This window comes from Camelus bactrianus, chromosome 4 (assembly GCF_048773025.1).
Source record: "Camelus bactrianus isolate YW-2024 breed Bactrian camel chromosome 4, ASM4877302v1, whole genome shotgun sequence".
NCBI lineage: Eukaryota > Metazoa > Chordata > Mammalia > Artiodactyla > Camelidae > Camelus > Camelus bactrianus.
The window spans coordinates 74,604,764-74,622,070 of NC_133542.1; the positions used below are offsets into that span (position 1 = coordinate 74,604,764).

The following is a 17,307-nucleotide window of genomic DNA, read 5'->3' on the forward strand; positions in this document are numbered from 1 at the left end:
ACTCTTTCAAATGCTTTATAGAAAGCAAAAATAAGGTTTTATTCTAAAATGCACTAGTACATTTTTGGCAACAAGCTTTTGTTGTTTTTCACTTTAGTCCTAAAATTCTACCTTTCAACCATATTTTTTTTAACACCCAGAAAAAATATACATCATGGGCTTTGTGTGGGATTCTTCATTTAAGTGCCTCAAGTTTAAGGATTTTTGACATTCTAAAAAGCCCTCAAGAGAGTTAAATCATAAACTTTCGGAATCAGATTGGAAAACCTTTCCTTTTTAAACTTATTCAAGTATTTCCTGAGGGGCTAAGTGCAGGCTACTAAGGAAGGAAGCAGGCTTAGCAAATGCAACGCAGAACTATGTGTGCATGAGTAGGAAGTGGACATGGTTCAGTGAGAACCCAAGGCGGGAAGGGACCAGCTCGACCTGGACAAGGTGGTAGCGGGTGAGCTGCGCACATTACACACACTTCATAGCCGACAGAGACCGGCTGGGAGAAGTCACTTAAAAGTTAGCCCCACAGACACTTGAAGCGTCCGTTTACAGCCACGGAAGTCTCTTCCATTTTGGAAGTACCCAAGTATGGAAAACAGGAGGCAGCAGGTGCCAAAAGTCAATATTTGGGTTAGTACATTTCTGTATCCTACACGCCGCTTAGTTTAATATCATCTTTGGTGGCCACATGCCACAATGCAGTGCTACCAATGACACCGTTTACATTAGGGAGCCATGACTTTCAACACCCACTCCCCGCCCCAAAACCTGCCACTCTGCCAGTCTTCCGGAACCCAGTGAAAGGCACGACTGTCAGTCTGAAGCAAACATCGAGGTGACATCTTCGACCCTCACCTCTAATCCGTCAGAAAGCCCACTCACTGATCCACTCTGTTCCAAGTCCCCATCATCTCCCCTTGGGACACAAGGGAGCAGCAGTCCCCTCACCACTCTCCGCTACAAATTATCTGCCACCAAACAACCACAAAAGACTCTGAAATACAGAAATCAGAATCTACTACTCTCGTTTAAAAGCAGCCAATGGCTTCACATGGAGCTAGTAAGACCCAAACTCCCAAGTGGCCTAAAAGGCTCCGCAGATGTGGCCAGCTGTGAACTCCCCACTTCTCAGCCTTCATTTCACACCACTCTGCCCTTTTATTTCTCAGCTCTAGTCCCCACCTCCTAAAACCCAGGGAAGCGGGTTCTTGCTACAGCCTCCGCACTTGCGGCTCCCTCTGTCCTTGGAACGCTCTTCTCCCAGATCCCTGTGGGGCTGCTGGCTTCAAGTCTCCGCTCAGAATGTCACCACCTCTGAGAGGCCTCCCCTGACCGCTCGATCTAAAGCAACAGGGAGTTGTTAGTCACAAACTTTGAATAAGCCAAGCTTAAACTCTGCACTGTAACCAGACTTTTATCAAACACAACACTTAGTACCATCTCAACAAGCATGGAAAATAGAGATTTAGCAAAGTTCGATTTTAGTCTCCATACTTGGCCAAAATCTGGTCTTCAGAAGGACAGAAAGTTGAACCATCAATGGCCCACTTCAGTAGCATTTCTGGCATCCCTGACAGTGTGTGTGTGACCAACAACTATATGTTAATGTTGACAACTGTATGTTAATGTTGTTACCATCATACCCAATCCAGACGATGTCACTAATGTACACAAGGCATGCATTTGCAACTACTGCCAATATCTGAATATTCACTTTCAAATAAAGGTAAAACATTCTAGATGTAACAGCCAAGTTTTGTTTTGTAAGCTGAAATTCTGTCACTGTAGTACTTATTATAATATAATAATTATAAAAGTAAAAGCTTCATTAATGATGTAATTTTTATGTTCAAAAACAATTAACAACACCAAATAGTTAAATATATTAACTAATAATATAAATAGTAAGAGGGTAGACTCGCTGAATAGTTTTACAAATAACAGTGTTCTTTAAGCCAAATATTTATAAAAAATTTAGTAACACATGGCTAAATAATAGAAATTGAATTATACTTTAATTCTTTTATAGAATTGTTTTGTAGCATTTATTCAAAACAAAATAATCTTTAAGAGCTGCATTTAATTTGTAGTCCTGTTTGTAGTCTTTATTTCAGAACACTTCACATCTTGTGAGGGGGAATTAAAAATAAAATGTCAACCTGTTATCTCAATTTTATGACATGAAAAAAATCCAAAATCAGTCACTGATATCCATGATAAATCATCTTCAAGCCAAACATAAAAAATACAAAGAGTATGAAGAAAACAATATTAAGAAAAAAAATTAAACACATTTTGTACTTACTAATCAGATTTCAAAACAGATCTACAAAAATATCTTAGGAGGACAATTCCTCATAGTTTTGTGTCTATAGAGGCTAAAAATTAAAACAAAAAGCTTGTCAAAATGATTGCTGCAGGCTGCCAGTAATTTTTAGTGGCTGAAGATGAAGGATCCCTGAGGCTTGCCCAAGCTATGAATCCTGGGTACAGGTTCCCTCTAGAAAACAATGAACCAGAAACTCCCCTGAATTACATTCTGCTTTGTCCAAAATGGTCAGTTCTGGGACTAAACGTGGCAGCTAAAGGTGAATGTCTATTTGGTGTCACACACGCATTAACGCAGCAGCAATCTAGCAGCTGACAGAGCTGACAACGTATTTTTCCTACATTAAAATTTCACACTTTAACAATCTGGCAACTGAAACATAATACAACGCCAATACTGAAAAATGCTGAATAAAACCTGAGATTTATGATGTGTGATGCTCAGCTTGGGCCTCAATGACATGAACATGACCCTCTGACCCTGGGTTCAAATTCATGTTCAGTGGACTTCTGACAACAGACAGGGTGAGGTACACATCAAACATTTGAAAATGAAAAGCCAAACTTAGCAAGCTTTTCCCTACTTGTGCGAGAACAGTACTTCCACCTTCTTGTTAGATGGTGTACAATCTGTATTAAGTCCCAGTTTGTGAACAGACACCAATCTTTAAGGCAAAAATCCCCACCTTACTTCACAATTCCTGTGAGGTGAGGCTGATGGAATATGGCAAATGGCAGCCAGTGAGGTGTTAAATGAATCCCATCAGCCATCCACGTCTAAACTCAGCAGACCAAGCGCCTTCCCTGCCTTCCCTACACCCTTCCTTCCTCCAGACACAGAACGCGGCTGCACTGCACACTCCTGCCAGTAAACTCAAAAGCAGAGCTCAGTGATCAGCAGGTCACTGAGACCACATTCATGTGCACAGGAATGCCAGAGCCTCAACATTTAGGAAGGATATATTCTAGGACTTTGAGAATCCCCAGCTCCTGGAAACCACAACATACAACTCACCGCCCCCCCCCAAATTAAGACAATTAATAAATAAAGCCATGTTAAGATGCAATGCTAACTCATTAGCTCAGGGGTTCTCAGCCCACGAATGTACACTGGAAACACCTAGAGAGTCTACAAAATCCTGCAGCCCAAGCCTCACTCCAGAGCAGGTTAAGGGGTGGGGTCCAGACAGTACATTTGATTTGTTCTTACAGACCATGTGGATTTTAAGGCACAGTCAGAGTTGAGAACCTCTGTGTTAGTTAAAAGACTTGCTCAAACACACAGGCTTCAGTTTTACGTAGTGATTAGAACCAGACTTCGCTGCTAGTCAGAACCGACTTGAGTCACGGGCCCACCGAGTACTAGCTGCACAGCCTCAGGGAAAGGACAAGACACCTCACAGCCCAATGCCTCATCTGTAAAATGGAGAAACACCGGAAGTGTGGACAAGGAGAAAATAAACAACGAAAGAGCGAGCCTGACACAGTGCCCGGCGCTGAACAAGCAGTCTACAAACTCCGGTAACTTAACTCGTTACTTCAGGCCACGGAAGGTCCAGCTCCTGGCAAGTGGCTGCAACCATACACGTTAAGTCCTAAATGCAAAGAAACACGTCTACACCAGCACCACCACAGCAAGATAAACGATTCTCTTCCGCCGCCCCTAACCATGGACTGAGTCCATGCCTTACCTGTTCTGGGGACAATTGGTACTTCAGTTTCCAGTGCTGTCAACCTGGTGTCTTTCATGGTCACTGAAGAGGAAAAACACATATATGTAAATAACCATCTTATAATGAAGTGAAATCCCGGAGGCAATCGGAGGGAGTTCAGGGTTCATCTGCTTCAGCCTCCTTCCTGCTCCATCCCTGACAGGTGGCCATCTGGTCTCCACTGGAATGAACACTTGCAATCACTGGGTGCACGTGCCTCTCCCTGTCTACATTTCTGAACAGCTGGTTGCTGGAAATTCTTTATATTGTGCTGAACTTGTAATCTGTGCTTTTGTTAACTGTCTTTATTAGAGCTATAAACGAACGGGCAGTAACGAATGCGCAGGACAGGCTCTAGAATTAAAGAGTTGCGAGTTGAAGTCCAAGCCCTCCCACCTCTGTGTGTAACTTGATTATTTATCTTAAGTCTCCAACGTCTAACCTTAAGTTACCGCATCTATAAGCTGAGTAGAATCTGGGCGTCCACCTCACAAGGCCATGTGAGAACTGCAGGAGACAAACACCCTCTGGCCCCCGGCACAGAGCCATCACTCAAGGAGCCCCTGCGAGGCAGCCCCCAGCGTAAGAAGGGTGCCAGGTGGAAAGCACTCAGCGGGCCTGCCTCGCCTCATACCCGCCGGGCACCCCCCCCTTACAATGCTCCCCCACTAGCCTCTCTGTCTCACAGCCAAGCCACATGTGCCCCCCACTTCGGGACCACGTACACTGTGTCTCTGTGCCTGAGAGACGTGACCTCTGCCCCCTCCCAAGGTAAGTCTTCACCCTTAAAATCTTGGCTCAAACATTCACTTCATCAGAGAAGCCTTCACTTCCCTCCACTCTGCCCAGGCTGCCACGTACTCTGAGCAACCTCTGTTTCTCTGCATCGCTTACCATGACCCAATTAAGTAAGCGTAATCAGTTACTGAACGTGTCTCCCTCACCAGAACATAAGTTGGAGCCAGTGAAAGACGGTGGCTTCTGCAGCACCGTATCTCTTGCAGCTGCCACAATGTCTGGTACTTGTTGACTAATGATTAGGAGTTAAAAAATTTCTTAAATAAATATACAAAGTTGAATTCTGCCTTCAAAACAGACCTTAATCTAATCCTTCTACACGACAAGTATAAAATAACTTGAGAACAGCATCATTTCTCTGTTTTCTTCCCCCTTTTACCCTATAATAATTCTGCCTAAATTATCTCGTATTAAAAATCCATGTTAAACGTGAGTATATTCACGTTTGCTTTTAACGTGAATATATAAATAAATACATTCAAGTTTGCTTTTAAAATGCAGGCCCTTCAAACTACATTTAGGTATAGTCTGATCATTAGATTGTAAACTCCATGGAGACAGGGACCATCTGTCTGGTCCACAGTGCACACCCAGGGCCTGTTTCAGCATGGGCACACAAGGGGCAAATACACCCTGTTCAGTTTAACAAAGACTTCATCAGTTTCTTTGCTGGCCATTCCAGGGCTGATACAGAGTATGGAAGCTGACCCTCATCCACTAGATATGCCTAATTACACTGCACAAGGAAGGGTGTGAAAGCAAGCCCTCAACACACAGTCATGGTCAAAGTCAAACTGGAGTATTGAGCAACTTGAACAACTGCCGTCTCCTGCTCCAGATGACAGGGTAATTACATTTCCTTGTGGAACACATTCTAGGCATTAACACCAGGGATTCCCAGTGGCACACTGCAAGTGTGTGTGCGGTGCTGGGAGGCGGGCTGGTCTTTCAGAGGCGCCAGCCGAGCCATCCAGACAGGGAGAGCTTGCCCAGCCACTGCCATTCAACCCAAAGAGCTGGAATTAAAACACTGGAGCCTCCAGTCTTCGGAATCTTAAAATCAGCTGTTAGTCCAGTGAGTCACACAGACTTCCTCTTCAATTAATCTGTTGGATCTTTCAGCTGAAAAGGAGTATCTAAGGCAAGGGTAAAGTTAGGACACACACAAGAGGAGTGCGTGTAGCCTGTCCGGCCAAGATCACCGTCCTGAATAAAGGCACCGGCATGGGAGATTCAAGTGTCTTTTGTCCAACACTCAACATCACGACTTCTTAACTTCTTTATCATTCCACTAAAAAATGGTAATGGTAATAAATCGACATCAGTTCAATGCCAGCAAGTCAAAGGCTGCCTGCCATTATTTATATTTTAAGTGTTTGTTTACTTATTCATTTCTATTTAAATTCTGCCCTATGGAGGTCCTATTACGTAAAAGCATGTGACCTGTGGACCTCCTGATCAGAAGTGAGGAATGGAGAGGACCCTCCTCAAAAATGTGCACCCCTTACGGGTACGGACGGAAACACCTGTCAGAGCACAATGGGGCCAATCCACATTCCTGCCTTCAAAAGTCAAACTAAAAGAGAAACATGCCCTCAGATCTAGATTATTCCTCTGGTATCTGACCCAAAGTTGTGTGCTCACCTCAAAGCCAACTGCAACTGCACTTCTACAGTCAGCCTTTTTGAATAAAAATACAGGGTAGGTTTGAGTTAGAAGATGAGAGCTTCTGTGTTTTGAGATTAAACAGAAGGAGTATAGGTCATCGTGTTCTCACAGTTCACCTTCATCTCATTTAGACAGAGAGATGACCTGCACACCCAGGTTACACGCGAACTCCAGCTTAACAGCCAGGTAGAGACGTCATTAGCAGGACCTGTTCCCATCTGCACACACCTCCGCCCCAGGCAGGATGCACCACGAGCCATGAGAGAGCTAAGGGCTACGTACACCTTTATGAAATACCAGTGGCAGGTACCTAAAATGCCTTTAAGAAAGTATTTTATCTGAAAATACCAGTTAGGAAAACCAGTGCTGCATGTGGCCTTCTCCCTCCTAGACCCCTCCGAACCGCAAACCACATAAAACACGTAGCTGCATATACGTCACAGCTGCATACGTCACCTGACATAATGCTGTACAGCTTGTCTGTGATGTAAACACACTACAGGTGTAAATGAAGGCAGACGTCTCTTCACTGTAACTTGTTTTCTATACTGAGGTTTTTATCTAAAAAAGTGCAGACAATTCAGATACAGGTTCAGGCACAGACGGACTGTTTCACTATCCAGTACAGCACAGGGAGAGGAGAAACATTACACTGTTACGTTACTGACACAGATAACAATAATCATGTGTCAATGATACACCGTTACACAACTATGTTAGGCTCTGGCTCAGTAATGCTCAGGTGATTTCTTAGAGTAACATTCTATGAAGTGAACAAAGTTACTTTCAGCCTAACTGCACCCAAAAAAGGCAAAGTACGAGCTGCAATCCACTCTTTCTGCGGACGCACAGAAGCAGAGAAAGGGGTGAGGAACACTACTCGGTGTGTGAAATAAAACTTGCCAAAACGTGTAGTCATCTGTGATTTAAAGGGTCTCAGCAGTCGTGGTCCCTCTTAAGGTCATATAAACAGGGGCAGAAGAGCGGCAGATTCTTCATTCAGAACTTTCACCATGAGGGTCCCTGAAGGACAAAGCACAGACCCTACTCAGAGGTAAGCCCTCTAGTAACTTGCCTGCAGGGACAGAGCTTGACTTTGGTAATGTGTTCTCTCTTCTACAGATAATGTTTCTTATGTCTTGACCTCCTATTAGCATGAACAAAATTATTTACCCAGAAAATAAACCAAATATCCTCTATGTTTCAAAAACAGAGCTTCCCTTAGAAGAAATCTGAGCAAATTGTAAGATTTCTTTAGGTTTCAAATTCATAGGACTAAAACAGAAATACCCTAGGGGATAAAGGTGCAGGGTTGGACAGTCTAGGCCTGACAAACGTGGTTCTCAGCTCAGCAACATCATCATCACTGGCGGGTTTGTTAGAAATGCAGTTTCCTGGGCCTTGAGCCTTGGTCCAAGACGTCTGGATCAGAACCTTTGGGAGTGGGGTCTCTAGGAGATTCTGATGCCCACTAATGGTTGAGGACCACTGGTCTAGGAAGAAGGATGAAGGCAAGAAACATTAAAAATATATACTTAATATATATTTTATATATACTTTGAGGTTCAAAAGAAAAAAACAGTGTATAAATCTTGGGAAAAAACCTACATGGAATTCTGCCAGGTACTAAAGGTACACACAGACTAAATACCAAACCTGGCTAGCATTTAGCAAGTTACACACCTGAGTTCCCCACTTATAGTTTTTTTAATGTGGCACTTCAGGCTGAATTCCCAGCGAGTGTGAAGAGCCTTCCAATGTAAAAGCTTAACAAAATGATCTATAATACGAACAGTACACAGGCCATCCTTAAAAGACGGGCCCTTTCCTATCTGCTGGTCTTTTTTTTTTTTTTTTAAGCCAAGTCCATTTTTTCCCCCTTAATGGAGGCATTGGGGATTGAACCCAGGACCTCATGTATGCCAAACATGTGCTCTACCACTGAGCTATACCCCCCACCCAAGTCCATTTTTAAGACCAGTAATCTATCAGAATGATCAGTTGGGCTTCAGGCTGGGTCCATAAAGTTCATAAAGCCATATCCAAAATTTCACATCTGTATGAATTTTGTTGTTGTTGGTGGGACAGGAAAGGATATTTGGTCCACAGCTTCCCACAAATTCTCAGAGGGGGATGACCCCCCCCCTCAAACTTAAGAATCACTGACCTATGAGTTAGTTTATGAGATCAGCAGTTCAAGCAATTTATCAAAGTTAAAGATGAAATGTTTGGACTCTGGAGTCAACTAACAAGGTTCAAATCCCAGCTCAGCCACTGAATAAGTGATCTGAACTCTCAATTTCCTCATCTCCCTGTCCTGCCCCTTAAGGCTGTTGGAAGAGCTAACAGGATTTTGCATGTAAAATATTTAGCACTGTTTGGCACTGTGTCAATAAATATAAACTTTATTGTAACAATATTACTATTAAACAAAATGTATTGCTGGGTACCTAAGGCTTAGAAGTCTACATTTAATAACTTACATTTGCAACATTGATAAAGTTACTCTATCACTTAAAATGGATACACTTCATGTTTGTTGCTGTGCTCTTGTGCTCTGTCAACTAATCAAAGCAGCACAGGTCTGAATGATTGCAGGCATTAAGGTCACTACACCTGTTCTTCCTTACCCCCCCCCCCCCGTGTCTTCCATCACCGACAGAAGGGTAAAACTGTCCCTTGTTACTCAAATAATTCATGGCCTCTCCTGCCATTATCTTTATTTTAGAAAATGACCTGTGAATCCTAGGCCAGTAACTACTTGTTTTGTATCAAAACTAGGTTTTTAAGGCACTTTACTCATTAGATGACAATCTGAATTCATTCAACCTTAAAAAGTGTTTTGTTACCTTTTGCTACTTCACTGTATAGAACAAAAGTTAGTACTGCTCAAGGGAAAGGACACGACGAAATTAGCAAAGTCCTGGAGTTATATATGCTTTATACATACATATATATATTTTTAAATTCTCCCCTCTCCCCAAAATAGACACCAAACATTAAGTTACTAATTTCTGGTAACTATAGGCTTAAAAGTAAATCAGAAAAAGAATAATCCAAAATTGCTCATGGTAATTTTAGACCAATTTAAATGGTCTTTCAGACCAAGGGAAAAAGTAGCATTTCATGTAAACCAAATTATGTTAAATGCTGAAGGAAAAAATTTAGTGTCTGAGTACGTGCTAATCATAAATATATACGTATTTTTAAAACACAGCTAGAACTTTAAATGCTATTGAGTATTACTTTTCTCTCATGCCTGCAGCTACTTAAATGACTAACAAAACTAATACAAATAAAACTAATTTCTCAAAGAGAGATTTATAATATAAGGAACTTATAGGGAATACCTTTTTTAAAATGTGATATAAAGGAAAGGATAAAAAGTCATCACTCAACAGGTCAGGCTAAAAGTCACCCACTTGCTTAGTTATCATAAAGCCATCAACACTTTGATTCAACCAACTTGAAATGTTTAACTGAAGTCCCAGGAGGACCTGAAATCACAGAAATGTAGACTGAAACACTCATATAAAATCAACTCTCTTATTTCACAAATGAAGAAACAGAAGCTCAGACAACTTAAGTGACTTGTTAGAAGTCAAAAGCTATTTGACTTTTAGAAAACCTTGAAATGGCTGACGTATTGCTGTATTTGGCTCATACGCATCCAAGAATATCCAGTTAATTCCAGGAAAAGTTAATTTTAGTCCACCATGGCCCTAGAACCCAGAAAGAACATATCTACACCCTAACAAACTTTGAAAGAAAACAGATCTATAAGATTAAATCACCTGTAATTCAGAGCTCAAAACTTACCCACCGCTACATACACCAGAGATTAGAAGCTATTTTAAGAAATGCCTCTGTAATAAGTTATAAATTAAAATGGCCAGTTTGATACTTTAAGTCACTGGTCCTGAACTACTGCTGCACATCAGCATCACCTATGACTTCTTCCAAAATATATACTCAGGTTGTCCTCTAAGACAGATTATGTAGGTCTACCTACTATGGGGTCAGACGTCTGTGTGTGAAGGTTCTAACGAAAGCTACCATTAAAGATCTCTCATTTTCTGACAATTTCACTATTCTGTAAACATCACCTAGACAGGTATATATTTGATTTGTCCTAGCAAGACTGTTCAGTTTCACCTCACAAATGAAAACAGGCACCCACAGAAGGCATCGTTTTACACTCCAACAGCAGTAGCATGGGGTATCTTTGCTCTTAACCCAGCAAGGAAGAGTACAACTGAGTCACAGGATTTGAGACACTCCAATTTAAAGAAAACGAGTAAGAATGCTTATAGCCACCTAGCAATCTGTCTAACTAGGAATTTAGGAACATACCAAAGTCTTTATGACACCAGGAAATGCATGAAGCAAAGAAAGCTTACATCATTCGACCCTCCAGGCACGTGATGTAACAGTGTTTTGGATAAGATATTAACTTTAGTAAGAGGATATTTTCCATTTACATCTTCTATAAATACCCCTTAAGTTTACACCAGGTGGTTAGAGGAAGATTCTGCAGCTCCCCAGGGCAACAGCAAGAATGTTTCAGTGTTTCTGAGGAGCCTCATTTGCCTGATACATGACTGGTAAAGGTGCATTTCCCTACACAAACCTAAATCAGTTTTCATATTTGCATATTCCATGTTTACTCAGGAATGTTCAACTTAAGAATTACAGGTGGTTGCTTAGTAAATCAAGGGCTCCCACAAGGCTCGGTTTTATAATGCCGAAATTTACAGCACCACTTTGCCAGCATGTTTGAATTCAGATGACTCCCAGTTGATCCCAAAATTATAAATCAAACTATTTCAGAAGAGTATTATTCTATTTTAGTATTTTTACAGCTTACTGGTTGTAAAGTGAAGTGCTATTTCTATGCTTTCTATAAAAAATCTAGCAAGGATTTTAGCAGGACTTCTTTCTGCAGTAAACGCATCAGTTTTATGAAAACATCAAATACTTTCCAGCCTAATTTAGACTAACATGTTTACAGGCACAACACTGCCATCCCAGACTAAAGCTAAGGTTTATAAGCAAGTGCGCCCTTCTTCAAAAGTAGACAAAGGCACGCATACACACATGCAGAGGCACTTATGCACAAACCTGAGCCAACTGATTAATTCTGATCACCTAATTAGAAAGAAGGACAGCCAGCTTTGATCAAATAACAGGTAAATGAAAGAGTGGCGTGAGTACAAATGACAGGAGCATGTCTTGGAATCAGTCAGACCTCAGTTCCAGTCCCGACTCAGATAATTCTAGAAGTGTGACCTTGGGCAAGTTACCCTAATCTCTCTGGGCCTCAGTTTCTTCATCTGAGAAATGGAGGTATTAACAGTGGCTGCCTCTCCCCTTTGTCAAGAGGACTAAAGCAGATGATGACTTAAAAGCACTTTCACAGTGAGCGCTCCATAAACAAGCTTAGGAAGACCGCGCCCCCTCTACGGCCCCCTCTCCCCAAATCCAAAGAGCACGAAGCAAAACTCTTTTAACAGGAAACACAAAGAAACAGCTTTAATTCTAAGAGGTCTCTCTGACCGCGGGCTCCTCATCCTCCAGTTCCTCAAATGAATGAATGAGCGTCTAGGAGTGGCTCTGCAAATAGCTGTCTCTTAAAAATCACCTCTGCTGACTTTAAGGTAACTGTCTTTCGCCGTCAATCAAACACCCACAAGCACGCCCGGAGCGAGGCACTCCAGTCTTGCAAATCTCAGCGGAGACACCGAGTCCAGGCGGATCCTTGATGCCCACAGGCAGCCTCCATTCATTCCCCGCCCCCCACCCTTCGCCCCCTCTCCTCAAGCCCTGGGACCAGCCCCGCCACCAGACCCTTCCCGCCCGGCCGGGGGTCTCTCCCCTGCTCTCCGCACCCCGCGGGAATCTGTCACCCCACCAAGCGAGGGGCTGCCGAAGCGGCCCACCTCACCTGCCCTCGGCACCGCGGCCCGGGGCGCAGCGGTCCCCTCCGTCGCCAGAGAGGGGCGAAGTGCCGGCCGGGGCCGCCTCTCCTCCCCAGAGACCCGCCAGCCCCGCTGGGCCCCGCCGGAGAGAGCGCGTAATAAGAGGGAGGGGAAAGCTCTCCGAACCCCCCTTCCCGGGGTCCTTCCCCGGCAAGTGAGCCCCTTGCCCCAGCCCCACAGAGCCTCCCAGGCTGGGGTCATGGTGCCAGGACTGCCCCGAGAAGCCCCCGTGAAAAGGAGGGGGCGACACCCCCATACTCACCCACCGTCTCCTCCCCCTCAGCTGTTTACCTCACAGTTCCTCCAGCCTACAGGGCGCCGCCATCTTGGACGTACAGCACCTCCCCCCGTCGTGAAGTGTCCACAGCCGGCTGCAGCCTCCGCCACGAAAAAGAGTCCCCAGCTGGGTCTCGCCGCCCCCTCGACCCCGGTAACTGGAGACCGCGGTCGGCTGCCCCTCTGGACGGAAGAGGCCGTTCTTCTCATTACTGAGGATGCTAACCGGTCGAGAAAGAACAAGGGGAGTTTGCAAGGTAGGGGGGCGGGGACGTGCGGAAGGATTCCGAAAGCAGGCCGCTGAGAGATCTTGTGACTCCGAAGGAGGCAAAAAGAAGGGCCGGCGCGGCGGGAGGAGCCACGAGAGAGAGCGAGGGGCGGGGCGGAGGTCACGTGGCCCGGCCGGGCGGGAGGGGCTGTGCAAGAGGCGTAAACAAGTTCGCCGGGCTGGGTGTGGTTGGGGGTCCCTGCCGCCTTCCCGCTGCTGCTCCTCGGCTCTCAGACCCGGCTGCCCCCGGCCCAGGGTCTCCCTGTGCCCGGCCGCGGAGCTGCGATCTTGTTTTCCTAGGAGCCAGTGGGGCCCCCGTGGGTAAAGGGTCTGCTTTGGACCCTTACAGGAGTAGCAGTTCAGGTAGGGAAGGAGAAAAAGCTGCACCAGGGCAGCCTTCTTTGCTTCGCGGACGATTTGCAAAAGCCCACCTCTGGGACTGCGAAGAGCCACACTGGCTTCCGCGCTCAGATTGCTGACGTTTCAGACCTGGTCACAACATCTATTGGAAAATCACCCTAATCAGAGCAGGCAGTTTTAAAAGCAGAACCCATCAATTCAGTTCCTGCCTTGCTACTTCCTAGCTGGGTCAACCTGAACCAGTCTTGAAGTCCCCTGAGCCTCAGTTTCTTCCTCTGTGAAATGGGCATAACAACGTTAGCGAAGTGAGGACTCAAGGAGAGAAAAGTATGGAGAGTGTTTAGCACAGTGTCCCACGCAGAATAAGTACTCAAAAGATGATGGTCCTTATCAGAGGCAGGGTATGGTAAACGCTGTGCCTGAAACGAAACCGTGTGAGAGAGGCCGCAGGGAGTGAGGTGAAGACCAGCTGTGGTGTCTGAAAGGCTTTTCGAAGGAGTGCGCAGCCAGCTGGGTTTAAAGGAAAGGTAGGTTTTATGATACTACAAATGGGAGAAGCCGTTGGGAAGAACAGGGCATTCCAGGCAGAGAACCAAAGCAACAAGTATCTAGAGGCAGTAAAAGCTGGGTAAGTTATGGGAATAACAAGTTTTGTCATGGGAACCAATTGGGTCACAATGCAAAGCAGCATATGGTTTCAGGGGCCTGCTGTGTCAGTGGCTGGCACTGTGGGTGCTGTCAGAATTCCAAGAGGCCCTGGCATCATCTGCTGGGGTAGGGCTGTTGCTAGCCCATCTGGTGCCTTTGTGAGAATTAGAAAAAGGCACTGCCTCTGGGCCCACAACCCATGTGAGCAGAGCCCAGGCTGTATTTTGGCCCCTACCCAGCTACACTTACTCTTCCTGGGGGCCCTTGAGCAGTGCACAACCTTGATAACTGTGCTGGCTTACAAGGGAGGTGGACTTTGAGCTAGGGGTTCCACCAGCCTGACACGGTCATGGAGGCAGTTGGGAGAAGCTAAGAGGTCATGAATCAAACAGACTAGAGTTTGAAGGCAGATTTCTGCCTTCACACTAACTCAGTGAGCCTTGCTTTCCTTATCTGCAGCAGGGGAGTAATAATAATGCCTACCTAGTGGGGATTTGGGGTGGATTCAATGTGACATTAAGATGTAACTAGCATAGAACCTATTTCAATCAGTGTTAGTTTTGTTACTTTGTTAACTGCACTCACAGGCAGCATCCAGTCACTGCTGGAGTCAGTCCACCAAATGCTAACTTCCATGTAGCTGCCTGGCATGGTCCACTTGGGGTCCAGGTTCTCCCCACTCTGCCACCAGTTCACAAACCATCTCACCAGAACAGATTCCTACCTTCCCACTAACACCGTGGCAGGGACTCAGGCACACTCTGAGACCACTGGAGATTGGGAGAGTTGGGTTAAGGGATGGAGTCAGGGAACAGGCACTGCTTCAGAGCTCTGACTCAGGAACCCCCGTTCCCTGGCTCCAGTTTTCCTTCACTCTGTGACCTCATCCTGCTGGAATGCTCTTCTCCTTGGAAGGGAGCAGTGATACACGAGGCTCATCAGCTCCTGGCCCCCAAGGGGGCCGTAACCACACTGTTACTGTTTATACAGTGTCTGGAAGAAGAATGGTAATTGTTCTCTCAGCATGGACCACCAGAGGCTTGTGAGAGGAGGCTGGGAAGAAGAGGCAGAGGCAGCCCTGTCACCATCTCCAGCCACTGACCACAGGCTGCCTGGATATTTTCTGCATTTCTGGGGTTAATTTTTTGCCATTAGCTAAATAGATGTTAATCAGATCACTACCCTCCACACTACCACCCTAGAGCCTTCCCGTGGCAGGGGCTTGCCGACAGGGGCTTGCCGACAGCAATCGTGTCCTGCCTGTCTGAGTGTGACAGAAGACAGAAGGAGTGCGCCCTGGGAGGCAGATGGTGCTGACTTGATGCACGTGATGTACGTCTTTGCATTCGTGTGTCTCTGTGTCTCTCCCGCCCCTTCCTGGGGACACCCACAGCACCACCCTCAGGCCGCAGGCTCCTGGCCAGCCCAAGCCAGTCCAGCATCACAAGCATCCAGCCAGAACGATTGGCACAGTTGGGCCAGTCAGGGGCTTCCTTGAGTCTTTATACCTGGGTGCTGAAAGAGACTTTGTCGTTCCTCCCGGGTCACTAAACTGGGATGAGAAACCTATGGCCCTCCCCCTCCCCCTCTCCCTCCCCTCCATCAAGCTCTGCAAGGAGTCTAGCCAAAAGATGGAAAAGACACAGAGGAACAAAGACACAGAGAGAGAGGTGGAAAGAGAAATGCAGGGTACTAAGATCTTGTCAGCTTCCGGAGCCCTTGAGGCCAGCTTCACCCGGGTCCTCCAAGTTCCATGAAGCCAAAACTGACTGTTTAGGCTAATGCTAGTTTCAGTTGGGTTGCTGTCTCTCACAAACAAAAGGCCTTCCAGATGCCAGGAGATTTGAAGGTCTTTGGAAGGACACCACTGGTCAAAACTATGTCCCTTTCAGTGCCGTAAGTTCAGGTTCATCCATTTAAGTGGCCCTCCTGCTTCAGCTTTCAGCCTTCTGTGTGGCAGCCCCCTGCCCCTTGCCCTGCCTTCAAGGGGTCACACATCTCCTGCAGGCTGGAGTCCAAGCTCCAGGCAGTAGCCCCTGAGGCTCTCCTTGGCCCTGGCCTCTCCAGTCTTATTCTTGGCCCCTTGCTGTCCAGTGCCGTGTCCAAACAGACACACATCTGTATATAAACGTATGCGTGTATTTTTAACTTATGTAAATGGACTGTGTCGTAGATGACAGTCTGTTTCTTACTTTTTTCCCCATTCAGCAGTATGTTTTGAGGCTCGTTGCTTTGTGTCCATCCAGCCAGGAGCTTCTAACTGCTGACAGCTATTCAGTGGAGTGTGTCTGCCCTGAGCCACTCTGCACCCTCCCAAAGTGCCACCAGAAACAACGCTGTGACGAACTTTGCTGTGCTTGTTCCCTCGTGGGTCCAGCTGAGAATTTCTTCGGGTTACACGACTGAGTGATGCTGGTGGTGGGTCATAGGGTGTACATGGAATTCTACTCTCTTGTGGTGTTTTTAGAGAAAAAAAAATTTAGCTTTACGGAGGTGTCATCGATACACACATTTAATGTTATATCTCGATGACCCTGGACACGTGCATACACCTGTGCTACCATCGCCACAACTGAGGTGCTTAACATACTCATCACCTCCAAAAATTGTACACAGCTGTACTTTGAAGGGACCCCCCCCCCGAACTGTTCTCCAGGACAGCTGCACCGCTCTGCACCCTCGCTAGAAATCCACAGAAATGGCCACATCTCTGCCAATGGTCTTTAATTTTTGATTTTTTTTTTTTTTTTTGGTGGTGGGGAGTAATTCAGTTCATTTAGTTAGTTATTTATTTTTAGTCTTACTTTTTTTAATGGAGGCACTGGGAATTGAACCCAGGACCTCCTGCATGCTGAGCATGTGCTCGACCACTGAGCTCTAGTCACCCCCTAACTTTAAACTATAATAAGCCTACAGTGACACATCCTTCTTATTTTCATTTAGCACTCTCTACGAAGAAGAGGGAGCATTTCTTCATCTTGTTAGTCTTGTGGGTTTCATCCTCTATAAATGGCCAATGCTTGTCTGTCGCCCATTTTTCTTCCCGTGGAGTTACTCTCTTTTCCTTGCTGATTTGCAGGATTGCAACACACAGCAGTGTTTCCTTTGTTGACTACAGATATTTGTGGTGTCTTCCCTGTCCTCCGGTTAACTATATTGTCCTTCATTGGAAAAGAGACATTAATTTTAATGTTACCAAATCATGCTGCTGCTGCTTCTTTGACTTAATTGGGTTTTGAGGGTTTGTTCAAGAATGTGTTTTCTGACCCTTAGTCAG

General features: G+C 45.4%; 1 protein-coding gene and 1 non-coding gene across 5 annotated transcripts in view; both read right to left on the minus strand.

The window, feature by feature from the left end:
* Positions 1–12,870, minus strand: part of TSC1 (TSC complex subunit 1) — a 49,429-nt gene extending 36,559 nt beyond the window's left edge. The window contains exons 1-2 of one of the 4 annotated variants that reach the window (XM_074362479.1): positions 12,741–12,870; positions 4,014–4,076 (exon numbers count right to left, since the gene is read on the minus strand). The gene's annotated coding sequence lies outside the window, so the exon portion shown is untranslated. The remainder of the gene's footprint in view (positions 1–4,013; positions 4,077–12,740) is intronic. The other 3 variants (XM_010955910.3, XM_010955911.3, XM_045517351.2) reach the window with 3 other exon arrangements.
* Positions 8,385–8,456, minus strand: TRNAA-GGC (transfer RNA alanine (anticodon GGC)). The gene has a single exon. It is a non-coding gene; the product is annotated as a tRNA-Ala (tRNA).
* Positions 12,871–17,307: the final 4,437 nt, after the last annotated feature.